Genomic DNA, 18,231 nt, shown 5'->3' with positions numbered 1-18,231 from the left:
CGTCGTGCTGACCACTCAGCTACCAGGGGCAGACATCTATTTCGGTGATAAAATAGTTCGTTGGTAATTGCTTCGATGTCTTCCTTCAACCTGACGCGGTACGGATCCCAAACACTCGAGCAGTACTCAAGGATGTCGCACTAGCGTCCTATATGCGGTCTCCTTTACAGGTGAACCACACTTTTCTAAATTTCTCCCAATAAACCGAAGTCGACCATTCGCATTTCCTACCACAATCGTTCCATTTCATATCGCTCTGCAACGTTTCACCGAAATATTTAAACGCCGTGACTGAGTCAAGCAGGACACTGTTAATTCTCTATCCGAACATTACTAGTTTCTTTTTCCTACTCATCCTCATTAACTTACATTTCTCTACGTTTGGAGCCTGCTAACGTGCATCACACCAATTAGATGTTCTGTCGAAATCTTTTATCATCCTACAGTCACGCAACTTCAACACCTTCCCTTTCACAGCATCATCAATAATCACAAATTGCTGTCCACCCTGTCCGCCAGATCATTTATGTATACATAAAACAATAAAAACAGGGAACAACATCGGTCCTATCATACTTCCCTGGGACAATCATGACGATACCCTTGTCTATGATGAACACTTGCCGTCGAGGACAACATGCTGGGGTCTATTACTTAAGAAGTGTTCAAGCCAATCACATATCTTGGAACATATTCGATACGCTCGTCCCTTCATTAGCAGTCTGTGTTGGAGCAAAGTATTAAATGCTTTCCATAAATCTAGAAAAATTAAATATGTTTGTTGCTCTTCATTCATAGTTCGCAGTATATCATGTGAGAAAAGGGGAAGCTGAATTTAACAAGAGCGATGCTTTCTAAAACGGTGCTGATTCCCGGACATAAGTCTCTCGGTCTCAATGTAAATTTATTACACTCGAACTCAGATTATGTTCAAGAATTCTGCTGTATACCGATGTTATGAATACTGGTCTGTAATTATGCGGCTTCGTTCTTCCATCTTTCTTATATACAAGAGTCATCTGCGCTTTTTACAGTCGCTTGGGACTTTGCGCTGGGCGGGAGATTCGCGATAAATACAAGTTAACTAAGTGGCCAATGCCGTAGAATATTGTTTGTAACCTGGAATTAGGATTTCACCCGGACCTGGTGACTTATTTGATTTCAACTCATTCATTTGTTTCCCTACGCCAAGGACGCTTGTTACTATGTCGTCCATATGGGAATCTGTTCGATGGTCAACCGACGGTATGTTTGTACGATTCTCCTGCGTGAACGATGTCTTGAACGCGAAATTTAAAACTACGGCTTTCGTTTTGCTGTCTTCAACTGCCACACTAGACTGGTCAACGAGTGACGATGAAAGTCTTAGACCCCTTGAATCTTGAGCATTCTTCTGTAGCACCACATGCCAAAGGCTTCAGTTTTCTTTTTGTCTGAACCGTTTATCGTCCACGTTTCATTTCCGTACAAGACTACACTTGAAACAAATACCTTCAGAAAACGTTTCCTGACATTTAAATTTATATTAGATGGTAGCTAATTACTCTTTTTCAAAAATGCTTTTCCTGCTACTCGCAGCCTGCATTTTATATCCTTTTTACTTCCCGACTACTAGTTATCTTACTGCTCAAACAACAAAGTGCACCTACTACTTTTATTGCCTCATTTCCAAAACGAATTCCTTCAGCATCATCTGAATTAATTCGACTATATTCCATTTCCCTCGTTCTACATTATGTTCATCTTAAAACTTCTTTTCAAGATGCTATCCTTTCGTTCGACTGCTTTTCCAATTCCTTTGGCGTCTCTGACAGAATTACAGTGACATCGGCAAACTTCGAAGCTTTTTATTCCTTTTCCCTGTAGATTAATTCCCTTTCCAGATTTCTCCTCTGTTCTCCTTTACTGCTTCATTAATGTACCGACTGAAAAACATTGGATATAGGCTGCAACCAAGGCCACCTAGGTTAATCTAGGTCGTGTCGCTACAACCCCCTCTCTCTTTCCGTTCTCGACTACAACTTCCGTTTCATGTCCTTCGACTCTTATGGTTGCAGCCTGGTTTCAGTACAAGTTGCACATAACGTTTCGCTCTCTTTATTTTATTCCTGCTACCTTCCAAATTTCAGAGTGTAGTCCAGTCAACATTGGCAAAACCTTTGTCTAAATGTACAAATACTGCAAACGTCGGTTTGGCTAACTTCAGTCTGTCTTCTAGGATAAGTCGTAGGATAAGTATTGCCTCACGACTAACTCTACATCTACATGCAAACTCTGTAATTCACACTTCAGTGCCTCGCATAGGCTTCACCGAACCTCCAACCAACTATTTCACTACCGTTCCACTCCCAAACAGCATGCGTAAAAAACGAACACTTAAACATTTCCGTGCGAGTTCTGGTTTATTTTACTATATAATCATTTCTCCCTATGTAGGTAGGCGTCAACAAGATATTTTCCCATTCGGAGGAGAAAGTAGTAATTGAAATTTCGAGAAAAGATTTCGCCGCAACGAAAAACGCCTTCGTTTTAATGATCTGTACCGCAACTCGCATATCACATCCGTGCTCCTCTCTCATCTATTTCGCGATAATACAAAACGAGCTCTCCTTCTTTGAACTTTTTCGATCTCATCCGTTAATCCTATTGCGTTAGGATTTCATACTGCGCAACAATACTCAAGAAGAGGATGAACAAGAGTAGTGTAGACCATCTTTTTAGTAAGGGTTACACTTTTGCCGAACCCAAACTGATCCTCCTTGAGGTCAACTTTTGTATTATCTACGGGGTGAGGGCATCGTGCCAAAATAGAAAAGTATTTTTTACGTTAGCTGTCGTCTGGTAGAGGTATTCTTCTTCAAACCTTGTTTGACAGCTTTACCTCAGAACAAGTTTTCTACATGGATGTAATCAATGAACTGCATGTGCATTGTCAGACTGTTGTAGATAACATCAGAGAATTCGCATATATCGTTGATGATTAATTTCTCTCTCATATTTAGTATTGGTTTAACAACACCAAAAGAAACCTTACGAAAATTGTGTACTGTATTATAAGAAATGAAATAAAAACTACCCACGATAACCTTACGACGAAAGTCTGTTTTAATAAAACTATCTGTACACAAGCGTGCCTCTATTGTCACGAATAAGTAAAATACTACTCACTTAGATTTCGATTGGGTCTGTGTTTAATTGGTATGCTGTGTCATACTCAACAGGTATGCAAATATGACATTTCATAAATAAAGTTATGTATTCCTAGAAGCCAAAAATTTACTAGTCATCAGCGGAATGAGGAGTCACCTCTTGTGAGCCATTCTAAGTTATTCACCATTCCACTATGAACTGGAAGCATTTTCTTGCGATTTACTTATCGATGTTTGATCTGATGCTTGTAGCTCTTTCACAGAAGGGATAAAAACGTTACAGTTTGCGAGACTGGAACCCCGAACCATAACATACACTTCTTCACAGCTCAACACGTTACCACACAGCTAGCGAAGAGGTACGTACTGTGCCTTCCATTTACGAAGGCAATAGTGGTTAGAGCTCGTAACCCGCTATTTAAAGGACGAGATTAGTTGCGATTTCCACGTGCAACGGCTTTCCTGGGCTGACAACCGTAAAGTTACAATCTTTTGTTACACCTCAAGCGATAATAAGTCAGATTATTCAATGGAAATGATAGGAAATATCAAGTGAACTTTGAGGCTTAATTCCGTGCACACCAGGAAGTAACTCGTCGATCACGGAGTTGCCAAACATACCTTGCCTTGTTGCCAAATCTCAGTTACAGTACCAGCAAGAAGAAGATGAACCGAGATGATCCTACAGCGGTCTGGGAAGTCACCATAGCTGGCAGTCTGAAAGACGCGGCTGCTACAGCGTGGAATACGTAATGCGTCTGATTCGCATTTCTGTAACTAGGTTTAGGGACTGGAGTGTAGTTGCTAATAATCCTCAGAACTGACTGCAAACTAAGCATCATAAATCAGTAACTCTCATAGTTGTTTTTATATTTCTTTCGTAACTGACTCAAAACTAAGAAACTCATTCACGGACGTTTCCGTGCCTCGCCGACAGTCGAGCACACCAAACAAATAAAAAAAAAAAAGAATGTGTGTGTGTGTGTGTGTGTGTGTGTGTGTGTGTGTGTGTGTGTGTGTGTTTGCGTGTGTGTGTGTGTGTGTGTGCGTGTGTGTGTGTGTGTGAGAGAGAGAGAGAGAGAGAGACAGAGAGAGATAAAAAAAAATGAGAGAGAGTGTAAAAAATTGTTGTAAAGAAATTGAATACCGCTATGAATAGAAATCTTTCATTAAAATGCCATTGTCCACATCATTAAGATACGTCGTATTCATGATCTATGGAACAAGTATTTGTCTAACCTAATCTAATGATATCATATTGCTGTCTAGCCATGAACAGTCATGAATTACCGAAATTTTCCACATATCAGTAACCAAATCTGAACTTGAAAATAAAAGACGACAGTTATTGTAATAAACCAGGACTCCTATCAAGACCTTTTCATCCCAGTTAACTAACCACGAAAGATGTCTGATATGCCTCCATTCAGAAGTAACAAAGTGTGTATGCATTTAAAGATGAATCACATTATGTGAAGTTCTGTGACGGAGATACGAACCCAACACGTAATCGGATTGTTAACTAAGTAAAATCAAATGTTACGTATCGGTTTTTCTTACCAACTGCTAGGTGTTTGAATCTAAAATAAGGATACAAATTGTTGTGCCTGAGCGACAATCGAACCGCACTCCTATCGTTTTTCTTTATCGCCCACAAATATGGCTTAAGTATCAATTACTTACTCACCAACAGTAAGATATGTGCGTGTTTGACCAGAAATTGTTGGCAACAGATGAACAGACATTAAAAATGCACGTTAATTTTCACTAGCAGGTCGGTGTGCACATGATAGGACTTGAAAAGAAATTATGAATATTTTAGTACTGCATCAGGAATCATACCCACATACTTACCTTTGGAGGAGACCTAGAGAAGATTGCACACTTGGAAAAAGGAACGAAATGATTAAACTATACTGCTCCGAGAGATTCAGATCCTCGAATGAGGAGATACGAATTCGAATTATAATCCAGAACCAAATTTTTCAACTTCTCTAGTTCAATCGAGTACAAGTAAAATAAGAGCCCTTTTTCTTTAAATGGCTATTGGTTCATGAAATAAAATAAAATTTTCTAATGTAAGTAAGTTTACTGGCGACAGTATTTCTGTTTACCATGACCTCCACCTACGTCATTTCCCAAAGTGAAGCGGCTCTGTCCAGTTGGGAATGAAAAAACGTGACGTTTATTCCATGTTCTATGAGGTTATCAGAGGTAAAGTAAATCTGTTTGTGTCTTTTAAAAGTAAATGCCTGAACCCACGAATTGCACTTGTGATAGTTCGTTCCACCAGACCATTGTGGCCACATTTTCCAGCCCCAGGAGTGTGCTGTAACGGATGATGTGCTTAGCTTACAAAATTAGTCACGGTGGAAAAAAATGCGAGTCTATGAAATGGTTAAGTAGAAGCAAGCTTCTGACGTGGAGATTATGCTATTCTTACGTCATCAGTCCTCGATGTGAAGCCATTTTGAAAATTTCACTAATTAAGGAAATTTTTTAGTTCTAGAAAATCCACTATGAAGTGTGAAGTTACCGGATAATTCGATTATTACTGACATTATTACTATCATTTTCTTCATACCGCTGCTGGAATACAAGTGATTGAAGATCATTTAAGGCCTTTTCGTTATTATAGAAGTAGTTGCCCAAGAACAGGTTCTTTCCCTGTGTACGGAATCCTTTTCGTGTTAAAATCAAACATCATCAATTCCTCGTAGATGACATTAAAACTAAAGTAATTGATGAAGACGTTACTTGATAACAAAAACGCCGTGCCTTTTTTCATTTACTTGCGCCTAGAAATGGCTGTCGAATACTGCTGAACCAAAAGCCAAGGGATCTTACTGCCAGTTTTGCAACTGTGAAATACTTTCCTACATTATAGAAGCGAATATTAAATTTGAACTAATATTGCGAAAATTTTCAACTTGGATAGCTTAGAATGAAAATCTTTCTGTTTATTGCAAAGGAAACAACAGATTTTCTAAAACATTCTCTGTCATACACAACTTGAAACAGGTCACGTCGATCAAATCATATGCAAGAACTGACAGTGACGTGTATCGGCAGGCAGAATGATCCCTTGTTCTTTGGTTTGGCAGTATTCGACGACCATTTTTTGTGCAAGTAAATGAAGAAAGCCAACGCGTTTTTGTTATTAAGTAACGTCTTCATCAATTACTTTAGTTTTTTTGTAATCTATGAATACATGCTGATGTTTGATACTAACACGAAAATGATTCCGTACACAGGAAAGGACCTGTTCTTGAGCAACTACTTCTATAATGACGAAAAGGCCTTAAATGATCTTCAAGCACGTGTGTTCCAACAGCGGTATGAAGAAAATGATAGTAATAATGACAGTAATAATCGAATTATCCGGTAACTTCACACTTAATAGTGGATTTTCTCAGACTAATAAGTTTTCTTAATTAGTGAAAATTTCAAAATGGCTTCACATCGAGGCTATGATGCCTAGAAGAGTCTTTACATCCTGATTACGTGAGAATAGCATAATCTCCGCGTCAGAAGCTTCCTTCTACTTAACCATTTCACAGACTCGCATTTTTTTTCACCGTGACTAATTTTGTAAGCTAAGCACATCATCCGTTACAGCACACTCCTGGGGCTGGAAAATGTGGCCACAATGGTCTGGTGGAACGAACTATCACAAGTGCAATTCGTGGGTTCAGGCATTTACTTTTAAAAGACACAAACAGATTTACTTTACCTCTGATAACCTCAAGAGAAAGACGTTATAATCCAGAACCCGGATTAAACGTCATGTTTTTTCATTCCCAACTAGACAGAGCCGCTTTACGTTGGGAAATGGCATAGGTGGAGGTCATGGTAAACAGAAATACTGTCGCCAGTAAACTTACTTACATTAGAAAATTTTTTTTTTTGATAAACCGATAACCATTTAAGGAAAAAGGGCTCTTATTTTACTTGTACTCGATTGAACTAGAGAAGTTGAAAAAATTGGTTCTGGACTATACTTCGAATTCGTATCTCCTCTTTTGAGGATCTGAATCTCTCGGAACAGTATAGTTTAATCATTTCGTTCCTTTTTCCAAGTGTGCAATCTTCTCTAGGTCTCCTCCAAAGGTAAGTATGTGGGTATGATTCCCGATGCAGTACTAAAATATTTATAATTTCATTTCAAGTCCTATCACGTGCACACCGGCCTGCTAGTGAAAATTAACGTGCATTTTTAATGTCTGTTCATCTGTTGCCAACAATTTCTGGTCAAACACGCACATATCTTACTGTTGGTGAGTAAGTAATTGATACTTAAGCTATATTTGTGGGCGATAAAGAAGAACGATAGGAGTGCGGTTCGATTGTCGCTCAGGCACAACAATTTGTATCCTTATTTTAGATTCAAACACATAGCAGTTGGTAAGAAAAACCGATACCTAACATTTGATTTTACTTAGTTAACAATCCGATTACGTGTTGGGTTCGTATCTCCGTCACAGAACTTCACATAATGTGATTCATCTTTAAATGCATACACACTTTGTTACTTCTGAATGGAGGCATATCAGACATCTTTCGTGGTTAGTTAACAGGGATGAAAGGGTCTTGATAGGAGTCCCGGTTTATTACAGAAACTGTCGTCTTCTATTTTGAAATTTAGATTTGGTTACTGATAGAGCGAAACTTTCGGTATTTCATAGCGGTATTCAATTTCTTTACAACAATTTCTTTCACTCTCTCTCATTCTTTTTTACTTTTATATATATATCTCACACACACACACATTCTTTTTTATTTTTATTTGTTTGGTGTGCTCGACTGTCGGCGAGGCACGAAAACGTCCTTGAATGAGTTCCTTAGTTTTGAGTACAGTTACGAAAGGAATATAAAAACAACTATGAGAGTTACTGATTTATGATGCTTAGTTTGCAGTCAGTTCTGAGTATTATTAGTAACTACACTCCAGTCCTAGTTACAGAAATGCGAATCAGACGCATTACGTATTCCACGCTGTAGCAGCTGCGTCTTTCAGACGCCAGCTATGGTCACATCCCAGACCGCTGTAGGATCACCTCGGTTCATTTTCTTCCTGCTGGTACTGTAACTGAGATTTGGCAACAAGGCAAGGTATGTTTGGCAACTCTGTGATCGACGAGTTACTTCCTGGTGTGCATGGAATTAAGGCTCAAAGTTCACTTAATATTTCCTGTCATTTCCATTGAATAGTCTGACTTATTATCGCTTGAGGTGTAACAAAAGATTGTAAATTTACGGTTGTCAGCCCAGGAAAGCCGTTGCACGTGGAAATCGCAACTAATCTCGTCCTTTAAATAGCGGTTTACGAGCTCTAACCACTATTGCCCTCGTAAATGGAAGGCACAACACATACCTCTTCGCTAGCTGTGTGGTGACGTGTTGAGATCCAGTCGGCTCACAGCCGTGTTAGCGTGCGGAGCTGCTCCGCGCGCCGTCCGACGCCCCGCTCTCGGCGGTGTTTACTTCCGCGTCGCGGTGTTAGTGTCTATCGAGTCCAGTACTAACGTACACCATGGCGCACTCGTACCGCCGTGCAACGATCAAAGTAACGTTTCAGGCCGAACATCCACGACCCAGAGCTTTCAAAGTCGAACAGTTCATACGTGAGGATCTACGTTCGAACCCCCAGGACGTAATCGGCATACATTTTTCCATCACTGGAAGTGTTGTCTACATCAAGATGGCGACGGAGGAAATTTGCACCGACATAATTCACCGTCATGCCACCGGACTATAATTTAAACACTCTGATGGACATATGGGTGCTCTGACAGTCGGCCTTGCTGGATTCGGTCTCCGAACATTGCGGGTGTTTGAGCTCCCGTTCGAGGTGCCTCAGGATGTGGTCATTTCCGCTTTCCAACCATATGGCACCGTCTTGGGTCACGTCGCGGAGAAGTAGCAAACATTTACAACCTACCCTGTATTAAATGGCGTCCGCCAAATAAAAACTGAGCTGACGAAACACGTCCCATCGTATCTGCTGATTGGCGGTGTGAGGGCCATCGTCATGTACGATGGACAGCCACGAACGTGCGCAGGATGTGGCCAGGAGGGACATGTACGTTCCGAATGCTTACACCGCCGTTTAATACAGACGCCGTTACGTGAAGAGACCCAGGCTTCGACGGTCACGTCCTTACCAATCACCTACGCCAAGGTTGCACAGGACCCCGTCGTGCCACTCCCGATTGCGCCAACAGCATCGTCAACACCACCCGCCGCAGCACAACGCGCCGACGACAGAAGCACGGCGTCGCCCCCAGTGCTCGCTTCAGGACCGTCCAGGTTGCAGACCGAAACCGATGTTCCTGTTGGAACCGTGGACGTCGACCTCGGTGTCGTGCCGACGTCTGCCTTTGTTCAGACAGGTTCGGCGTCAGACGACAGGCGACCACATTCTGATTCAGAAGGCCACATCAGAAAACAGCGGTCGCCTCGCAAACACAGGAAACGACGACGAACGCCTTCCGATGACGCCCTTTCTCAGACGGCCTCGCGAGATGTCGTCCTAATATCTGACGGTGATCTCCCACATTGCGTCCAATCACGCGATGCAGCAGCAACAGGCGCCCCTCCTGTGACGCCTCCTCTCCCAGCATCGGACGTGTCCTCGCCGTTGTCAACGAATGATGACAGCGGTCACCCTGCCACTCGTGTTGCGGAATCCACAACATCTGTTCCGGAAGTACGTGACCGTCACATGTCCACGTCATCAGCTTCGATGACGTTGAAGAAGAAGTGGAACAGACTGCCAGCGTGTCTGCACAGGAGTCCACCACGGCGACACTGGGGCTGGCGCCCCGCCAGTAAATATCACCACTGCGGCACCACCGGCGGGTCTCCACCTGCCGGCTACTTCTACCGCACGTTCTGAAAATACTGAGGATGGCCGTACACAGCAATATCGTATCGCCACGATGAATCTTGCCACCATTCGTGCCCCCCATAAACTGGCCATGTTCCGAGACACTATTTACTCTGTGGATGTGGATATAGCACTCTTACAAGAGGTGTTTGAGGCTGACTTCCTAGTTCTCACCGGATACAACGCCCATGTTTCCCCCGCATCCGACACCGGTAGCGGCGTCGCCATCCTGCTACGCGACGGACTCCCTGCAGAGGACGTCCTACCTCCCCACTGCGTGAGGTATGGCCCTCACACTGTTCGGCGTGCGTGTTATTAATATCTACGCTCCGTCCGGCACTGGCCGCCGTCATGACCGACAAACGTATTTTGCCGAAAGCGTCACATCCCTCTTCACCGGTCCGCAGGACGATTTGGTGCTCGGTGGGGATTTTAACTCGACACAAGAGCCAACGAACCAACTCCCGCGACATTCACCTTGTGCATCTCTCTCAGTGGTCATCGACCATCTACGACTTGTTGACATTTGGAAGAAGCTCCACGGAATTCAACCGGGCTATACATTCTACACCTATAACTCGTCAAGCCGCATAGATCGCATCTACGTTACCTGCTCCCTTGCTGATGGCACACGTCATGCGGAAGTCTGGCCCTTGGCCTTTTCAGACCATGATGCGTACCTCTGTGACGTCACTCTCGCCCGACAGCGAGTGTGGCATAGTCGTAGTCTGTGGAAACTCAATGTCGCTCACCTGACCTCCCCAGACTGTCGCCGAATGGTCGAAGAAGCGTGGGCACGCTGCCGCCATCGTCGAGAAGCCTACGACTCCACCTTATCATGGTGGCTCTCCTGTGCAAAACCGACCCTCAGGAAGACACTGATGAGTTATGGGAAGGAATTTAAGGCGTGGCAAACAAATACCCTGCACTTCTACTACACCATACTATGTGACTGTGCGACGATGCCTTTCTCGCCAGCCCGACAGTCGATGGTCCATCGCACGAAGGTGCAGATCTCCTTGACCATGCGGCATCACTTGGAAGGAACTGTAGTCCATTCTCGTGCTTCTAATCGTATCCCTCAAGAACGTCCATCGATGTATCACCTCCTTCAGGAAAGACAACGACGACGACGAGCTCTGATTCAAGTACTCACTGATGTGGAAGGGCGCCGGCACGACACCCAACAAAACATCGGTCGTGCTCCCCATGCTCATTTTGCCGGGCTATACGCAGCCGTACCGCATTCTACAGCACTGATCACAGAAGTCGCTCAGCTTACTACGAACACTCTTCCGGAGGATGCAGTGCATGACTTCCAAGACGACATAACCACAGATGAAGTGGTAGATGCTATCAAGGCGGGTTCCGATAACAGATCTCCTGGACCTGACGGTATACCCATCGAATTTTATAAAAGTTTTCACTATTTGTTGGCTTCCACGTGGACGGCAATCGCACAAGAGCTGATGACATCGATGACAGTGGTCCCGAGCGCCTTTCTAGATGGCATTATTATCCCCGTACATAAACCGCACGGGTTATCGAGGATCCAGGACTATCGACCAATTACTTTGCTCAACAGCGACAAGAAAATATTCACACGGCTACTGGCATCGCGACTCAAGAAGGTCGCACGTTACGTCACATCCTGCGACCAGACTTCCCTAGGAGGCGACAACAATATCCGTGCGGCCCTTTGCCGTTACAGAGACATGATAGCATTAGCGCATTATCAACGTCTCCCTAGCGCCTTGGTTTCACTGGACTTAGCCAGGCTTTGACCACTTCTATTTACGGACAGTTCTTCAGCATATGGGTTTTCCTGGCGGTATTGTCACAGTGGTTATGCGCCTGTTGAGTAGTGCAACCTCTAAAATCATGTTCAATGGTCGCCTCACACCGCCCCTGGTCATCGCATGATCAGTACGACAAGGCTGCCCGCTTTCCACGATTTTGTATGCTTTCGCCTTGGAACCCCTGCTCCAGGGCATGCGCCAACGTTTGGAAAGTATGGCTGTGAACGGCCACCGTTTTTGTACAGCCTACGCAGATGACATAGTACTATATCTGCACAGTGAAGATGAAGTACGAGCAGCACTAACATGGCTGGCGACTTACGGCGAAGCGTCCGGGAGCTGCAAAATGGTTCAAATGGCTCTGAGCACTATGGGACTCAACTTCTAAGGTCATTAGTCCCCTAGAACTTAGAACTACTTAAACCTAACTAACCTAAGGACATCACACACATCCATGCCCGAGGCAGGATTCAAACCCGCGACCGTAGCGGTCGCGCGGTTCCAGCCGGGAGCTGCCTCAACGTGTCAAGCTCCAAGGTCCTTCTCATTGGTGAGGGCTTGCCGGAGAGATGCGCTGCCCCCCTTAGTGTCGCCGCCACCATACGATGTCTTGGACTTGATTTCGCAGCAGATCTGTGCCGCTCAGCGACTATCAATGGTAGACACTGAAAGGGTACAGTACCACCCGACATTGAAAATAGGTACAACATTCTTCGTTATTCTTGTCAGTACAACATATTTTTTCTAATAATAACTCAATTTCAATTAATACAGCGAAGCCGGATACCAGTGTGGGAAAGAATGACAATTTATTTATTTAATTGATCACATGTGCACTCCCACAAAATAAATCCCTACATCCAGTTTGGTGAGATCTGTGAAATGAATGAATGTATGGTCGTCTGCTAACCGCAGATAATGAATATGAATATATGATCATCTTTGAGACGATCTTTTGATCACCTTTGGTGGAACCAAAGAGATGAAATTTACTGGAGCTTTGAGCGCCTGAAATGTGGCTGACCAATATGGTAGCAAGGTGTTCCCCCACTTCGGCAGAGGTTCGAGGGGACCTGAAGGACGGTCATGTTTCAGCACTCTGCCGCTGGATCTAGTGTTGGTAAGACCTGTCTTAGGTGTGCTCCGTAAAGACAAAAGAATGGAGACGTGGTATGCATGTGAAATACTTAAGAGTAGTTTGGAATAATAATTTCTCTATTTCAGGAACTTTTGTGGGGAGAATTAAATATCAGGCAGGTAATATTAAGCGGATCGTAGTAATCTTCAGAAGTAACCAACGGTCACAATGAAACCACGTGTAGCGATAAGTTGAAATACTTCCGAGTGTTTAAGTTAAGCTGAATTACTAGCGTGTATACTATAAGTTGGAAATATTTTAGAAATGGCGTGTGCAGGACCTGAAATTAGAGACGAGTACTTCCACGTGGTGAGTACTATGTGAGTCTCAATCTGTGTATGAGACAAAGGATAAAGAGAAGTACTCGTCCATGGTATCAGTTGAGGACTCGCGTGTGTGATGACTATGTTCTTAATATTACTTTGCGTGTTATGTTTCCGTGTGACGCTTCATTCAAACTATAATACTCTAAGAGAGAAGCAAGGTGAGTCAGCCGTCTATCCAGCAACGCCACTTGGCTTGCATTGCACAGGAAGACGTGCATGTATCCTCCAGAGTTCGTAGTAGGAAAGAAAAGTTACGAAGTGGGGCAGTGTCGTGTGAAACTGGGATAAATACTAATTGAAGTGGGAAATCTGAAAGTGATGTGATTATAATGTTGTGACCATTCTTTGTATTGTATGTTAGCAGTGTGATGTATTTCATGAAATTTCAGTATGTGTGGTTGGCATGGGAGAGTAACAAGATAGTTTCAGAGGCAGTGGGTTATGCATGTTCCTTTTTGTACCGCTCGGTCTGGAGCAAATTTTCGTGATGATGGGTGTGAGAGTCGAAGCGTGAGATATAGCAAAAGATCCACCATCCTATCCAGAAAGTGCACTGTAGCGTTAAATAATTACGAGACCATAAGATAGAGAATCACCAATGTAAAGCCATGCCCACTGGGCGGAATTTCTCATGTGTTATTGTTGTAGGTTATAGAATTTGTGTGTTTAGGTTATAGAATTTATCGGAATAAATAAGATAGTGAAAAGAAAAAGATTGGTAGCCTTTTCCTTCGAATAGTATGTTGTCATGATACCCAGAATTTATAATGTGTGCGCCATTCATATTCAGTGCGATGGCCATGTGTTGATCAAAGCCGTTAAATAAGAAAGAAAATGTGGTATTGCCAGTGCATAGTGAACAGTCAGAGTTGTACAAATTACTAATAGTCCTATGTGCGATTCCGTTGCGTAATATCCAAACAGAAGAATAACTTTTAACTTAATTGTGAGTACTAGAGTTCATGTTACTTGATAAATAAGAATGAGTCCACTCGCTTGGCAGACCACTCATCTTGCAGGCCTGACTGCTTGATGCCACAGTATGAGCAAGGCATGTGGGTGCCTCTCAACGCTTGCTACAGACAATCAGAGCAACTCTCGCCAATCACAGACTACGAGCTCTCGACGTTATCCAACGCGCGCAATACGTGAACATTTATCATGCTTCCCGTATACCACACGTGGCTCAAGTACTCCCAGTCCCAAATCTCCTGGCCCGACGACTGTTGATGGCTTTCCGCTCCTTCATCAACTCGGGTGCAATATGAATCCCTTGCACTGCCAGGAGATCGTGGCGGGGTGGAACTCATCCACGTGCCGATTCGTGTCAAGGCACTTTACGTCAGCTCTCAACTAAAACTTTGGCATCGTTGCCCGCAGTAGCCTCCTGCTTCACAACTTTGCGCCGGCCTCCTTGTGCGCCCCAGTACTGGTATCGACCATTCCAACCCCCTTTTACTACATCCAACGATTTTTCCTGGAGTTCAGTTATGTCTAACGGTCCTTACCGCTTACGCGTTTGTACCTCACGAAAACAGTCTCCGAATTGTTACAACAGTGCCGTCCGCCCAACCCCATCGAACATAAGTATCCACAGTACGTGTGGCGACACATATGGGAGGCGATCCATGCGCGTTTTCTCGAATCAGGCGTTCAATCAGCGTGGTACATCACCGTGAATGGCAAACAAGTTAACTGAGATTGTTTGCATCGCATCCATCTCGCCGATTCATCCCTCTGCACCCACTGTGGAGTGGATGACACGGACGTCCACCGGTTCCACTGTGGCACAGCGTTCGACGTCTGGACACTTGCTCGGCGAATTTTGGCGTTTCTTACTCGACAGACACCAGCTCAGATCGACGTCCACATGCTTTTGTACCCCGATAAGACTTTCTACCCCTCCGCCAAAACTCACTCTGTGAATTGGATCTGTGGCCACACGATCCGCTATCTTTTTACTTCTGGCGACAAGTCTACGCTAGGATATTGGACTTATCTCAACAAACGACACTGCATCCTGATACGCAACCCGCGCTATAAGCAATATTTTTCCAATTTCTTACGGAGCACCTTCGATGACCCACCTCGTAGCTGGAACGTCCAAGCCCTGAGAAGCTGAAAACTGTATTAACCGAACCGAACTGAATAGATCTGCTACCCAGAACCCACGCCTACGCAATGAGAAGACAAGTTTGGACTAGCTGGCCTGCTGTAGGCGGACACACTTCAGGAGCTCCTGTAAGAACTGGTCTTTAACTACAAGTCGCACGACGACTTTATATACATATAAAAAACAAAAAAAACCTTTTCCTTATTTATTCCTCATAATTTGTTCTTGAAGGAAAAAGAAATTTGATTTTGGCTTTGAGAAACGTTTCTTTTTTTGTTCCAAAAGATTGCTTCTTCACCATCAAGGCGAAGGAGACTAATCTTTGTTTACTGGAAGGAGAAACCAGTATCATTGGAGTATTTGTTTTCTTTTGATTAAAAAAAAAGGTAACGTGCTTGCCTGTCAGGTGCATGCTGCCTTCGGAAAAAAAGAAGTGGTTAGCGCGCGTGAATGAGATACGAAGGAACACGGGTTCGCCCGTGGATGGATGCAAAAATTTTTTTCCCCTTTACATATATGTAACAAATAAAAAAAAATAAAAAAAAGATGGGTAGAGCGGGAAAAAAAGATGTTTAGGGCTCGGACTCTTACCCCAGAGGTCTCGGGTTCGATTCCTCCTCCAGCACTTTTTTTTCTTCTGTTTCATTTTCTTTTGTTATTCCACCAATTATTCAGAAAGTTTCCCAAACCTACATTATCTTTAACAAATTAGTTACATTACTGAATAAAAATTATTTTCGTTTTGTCCAACAACACAATTCATGGCGATGAGTTTTCCATTTTTCATTGTAAAGCATATGAGGAGAAACATTGGGTTTTTAATCAGAATAACAAATTCGATTAGGAAACATTCAATTTTAATACATATAATAATAATAAACAAGAAACGCAGTGGTAATAAAAATAAAGAAATTTAAAAAAAGCTGTGAAGAAGTGTCTGTTATGGTTCGAGGTTCTAGTCTCGCAGACTGTAACGTTTTTGTCCCTTCTGTGAAAGAGCTACAAGTAGTCAGATCAAACATCGATAAGTAAATCGCAAGAAAATGCTTTCAACTCATAGTGGAATGGTGAATAACTTACAATGCCTCACAAGAGGTGACTCCTCATTCCGCTGTTGACTAGCAAATTTTTGGTTTCTAGGAATACATAACTTTATTTATGAAATGTCACATTTGCATACCTGTTGAGTATGACTCAGCATATCAATTAAACACAGACCCAATCGAAATCTAAGTGAGTAGTATTTTACTAATTCGTGCCGATAGAGGCACGCTTGTGTACAGATAGTTTTATTAAAACAGACTTTCATCGTAAGGTTATCGTGGGTAGTTTTATTTCATTTCTTATAATACAGTGCACAATTTTCGTAAGGTTTCTTTTGGTGTTGTTAAACCAATAATAAATATGAGAGAGAAATTAATCATCAACGATATATGCGAATTCTCTGATGTTATCTACAACAGTCTGACAATGCACATGCAGTTTATTGATTACATCCATGTAGAAAACTTGTTCTGAGGTAAAGCTGTCAAACAAGGTTTGAAGAAGAGTACCTCTACCAGACGACAGCTAACGTAGAAAATACTTTTCTATTTTGGAACGATGCCCTCACGCCATAGATAATACAAAAGTTTCGAGATGCATCTGCTGCCTGGCTGTCTATTAAACCTGAAAAGAACAAAATGTCGCAGAAGTTAGCCCTTTTTCCACATGGGGATATGTTGGGTCTCTGTGTTTTTACTCTCACCACGCTGTTGACAAGATAGCGTGTGCGCTTATCGCGACTGCGAGTCGTCAGCATCAAGTAATATTGTGTGCTAGCTCTTTTGCGACGAGTTTCGAAGTCTGCGTTTGCAACTGATCAGTTCCCAGGACCGGTCGTTTTGACATCGCCGCTGTGTGGATGAATACTCTCCGTCCTTTCAGAGTGAAGGTGCATCGAGTTTTATTTGTGTAGTGTTGATGTGTGGGTTCACTGTGTTGGACATGTCACTCCTGGCCGCTGTTAATTTACTATATATGACGGTAGTATCTGTTCCCGGAAGAACAGTTACCGCGGATGACCATGCAGCTTTGCTAGAAATGAAATGATAATTAAATGGACACCCTAGCTGCAAACAGGTGTTGATGTACTTCATCCACGGTAACTGTTCTTCCGGGAACAGATACTACCGTCATATATAGTTAAAATATGGCTTCCCGGCCATTGACCTTCTTGTGCGAAAGCACACGCTATGCCCGAACTCGTACGGGACTTGGTAGATTAATCTGCACGAGTAATGAGTATGATGGGCAAACATCTATTAGGCGCACTACGAAGGTAGTGGTGTGGACATGTTGGGAATGTGGATCTCACGGGGAGCGTGCAAGGGATAAGTCCCTGCAGACGCACTATCCTCTGTGCCCGCGGTGGCTCAGATGGATAGAGCGTCTGCCATGTAAGCAGGAGATACCGGGTTCGAGTCCCGGTCGGGGCACACATTTTCAGCATGTCCCCAATGATGTACATCAACGCCTGTTTGCAGCTAGGGTGTCCATTTAATTATCATTTCGTTGTTAATTTAACCTCATCCCTGGCGGATAACATTCCTAGCACATCTCGTAAACTATTGAGGACAGAGCATACATTTACTTAACAATGGTCCAAAATTCGCGTGTGACCTTGAAACCTCTTGCGTGGGTCACTATTACTTAAGCACGCTGGGCATGCACCATGTGGCACGCTTAGTCGCTGATGCAAAATTAGATTACCTCATGGACGTGTTTCAGCACACGAGAAGAGCAATTCGTGTCGAGTAATCAAGACCTGATTAGCAC

The 18,231-nt window shown here is 43.3% G+C and overlaps 1 long non-coding RNA gene and 1 other non-coding gene across 3 annotated transcripts in view; one reads left to right on the top strand and one right to left on the bottom strand.

Moving 5' to 3' along the window:
* Positions 1 to 18,231, bottom strand: part of LOC126191211 (uncharacterized) — a 292,218-nt gene that overhangs the window by 150,904 nt on the left and 123,083 nt on the right. The gene's annotated exons all lie outside the window — the stretch shown is intronic.
* On the top strand, positions 17,817 to 17,891 carry Trnat-ugu (transfer RNA threonine (anticodon UGU)). Its single transcript has one exon. It is a non-coding gene; the product is annotated as a tRNA-Thr (tRNA).

The sequence above is a fragment of the Schistocerca cancellata genome, chromosome 6 (assembly GCF_023864275.1).
Source record: "Schistocerca cancellata isolate TAMUIC-IGC-003103 chromosome 6, iqSchCanc2.1, whole genome shotgun sequence".
Classification (NCBI taxonomy): Eukaryota; Metazoa; Arthropoda; class Insecta; order Orthoptera; family Acrididae; genus Schistocerca; species Schistocerca cancellata.
Note: the sequence above shows the minus strand (reverse complement) of the source record. Positions and strands in the feature narration are given on the sequence as shown.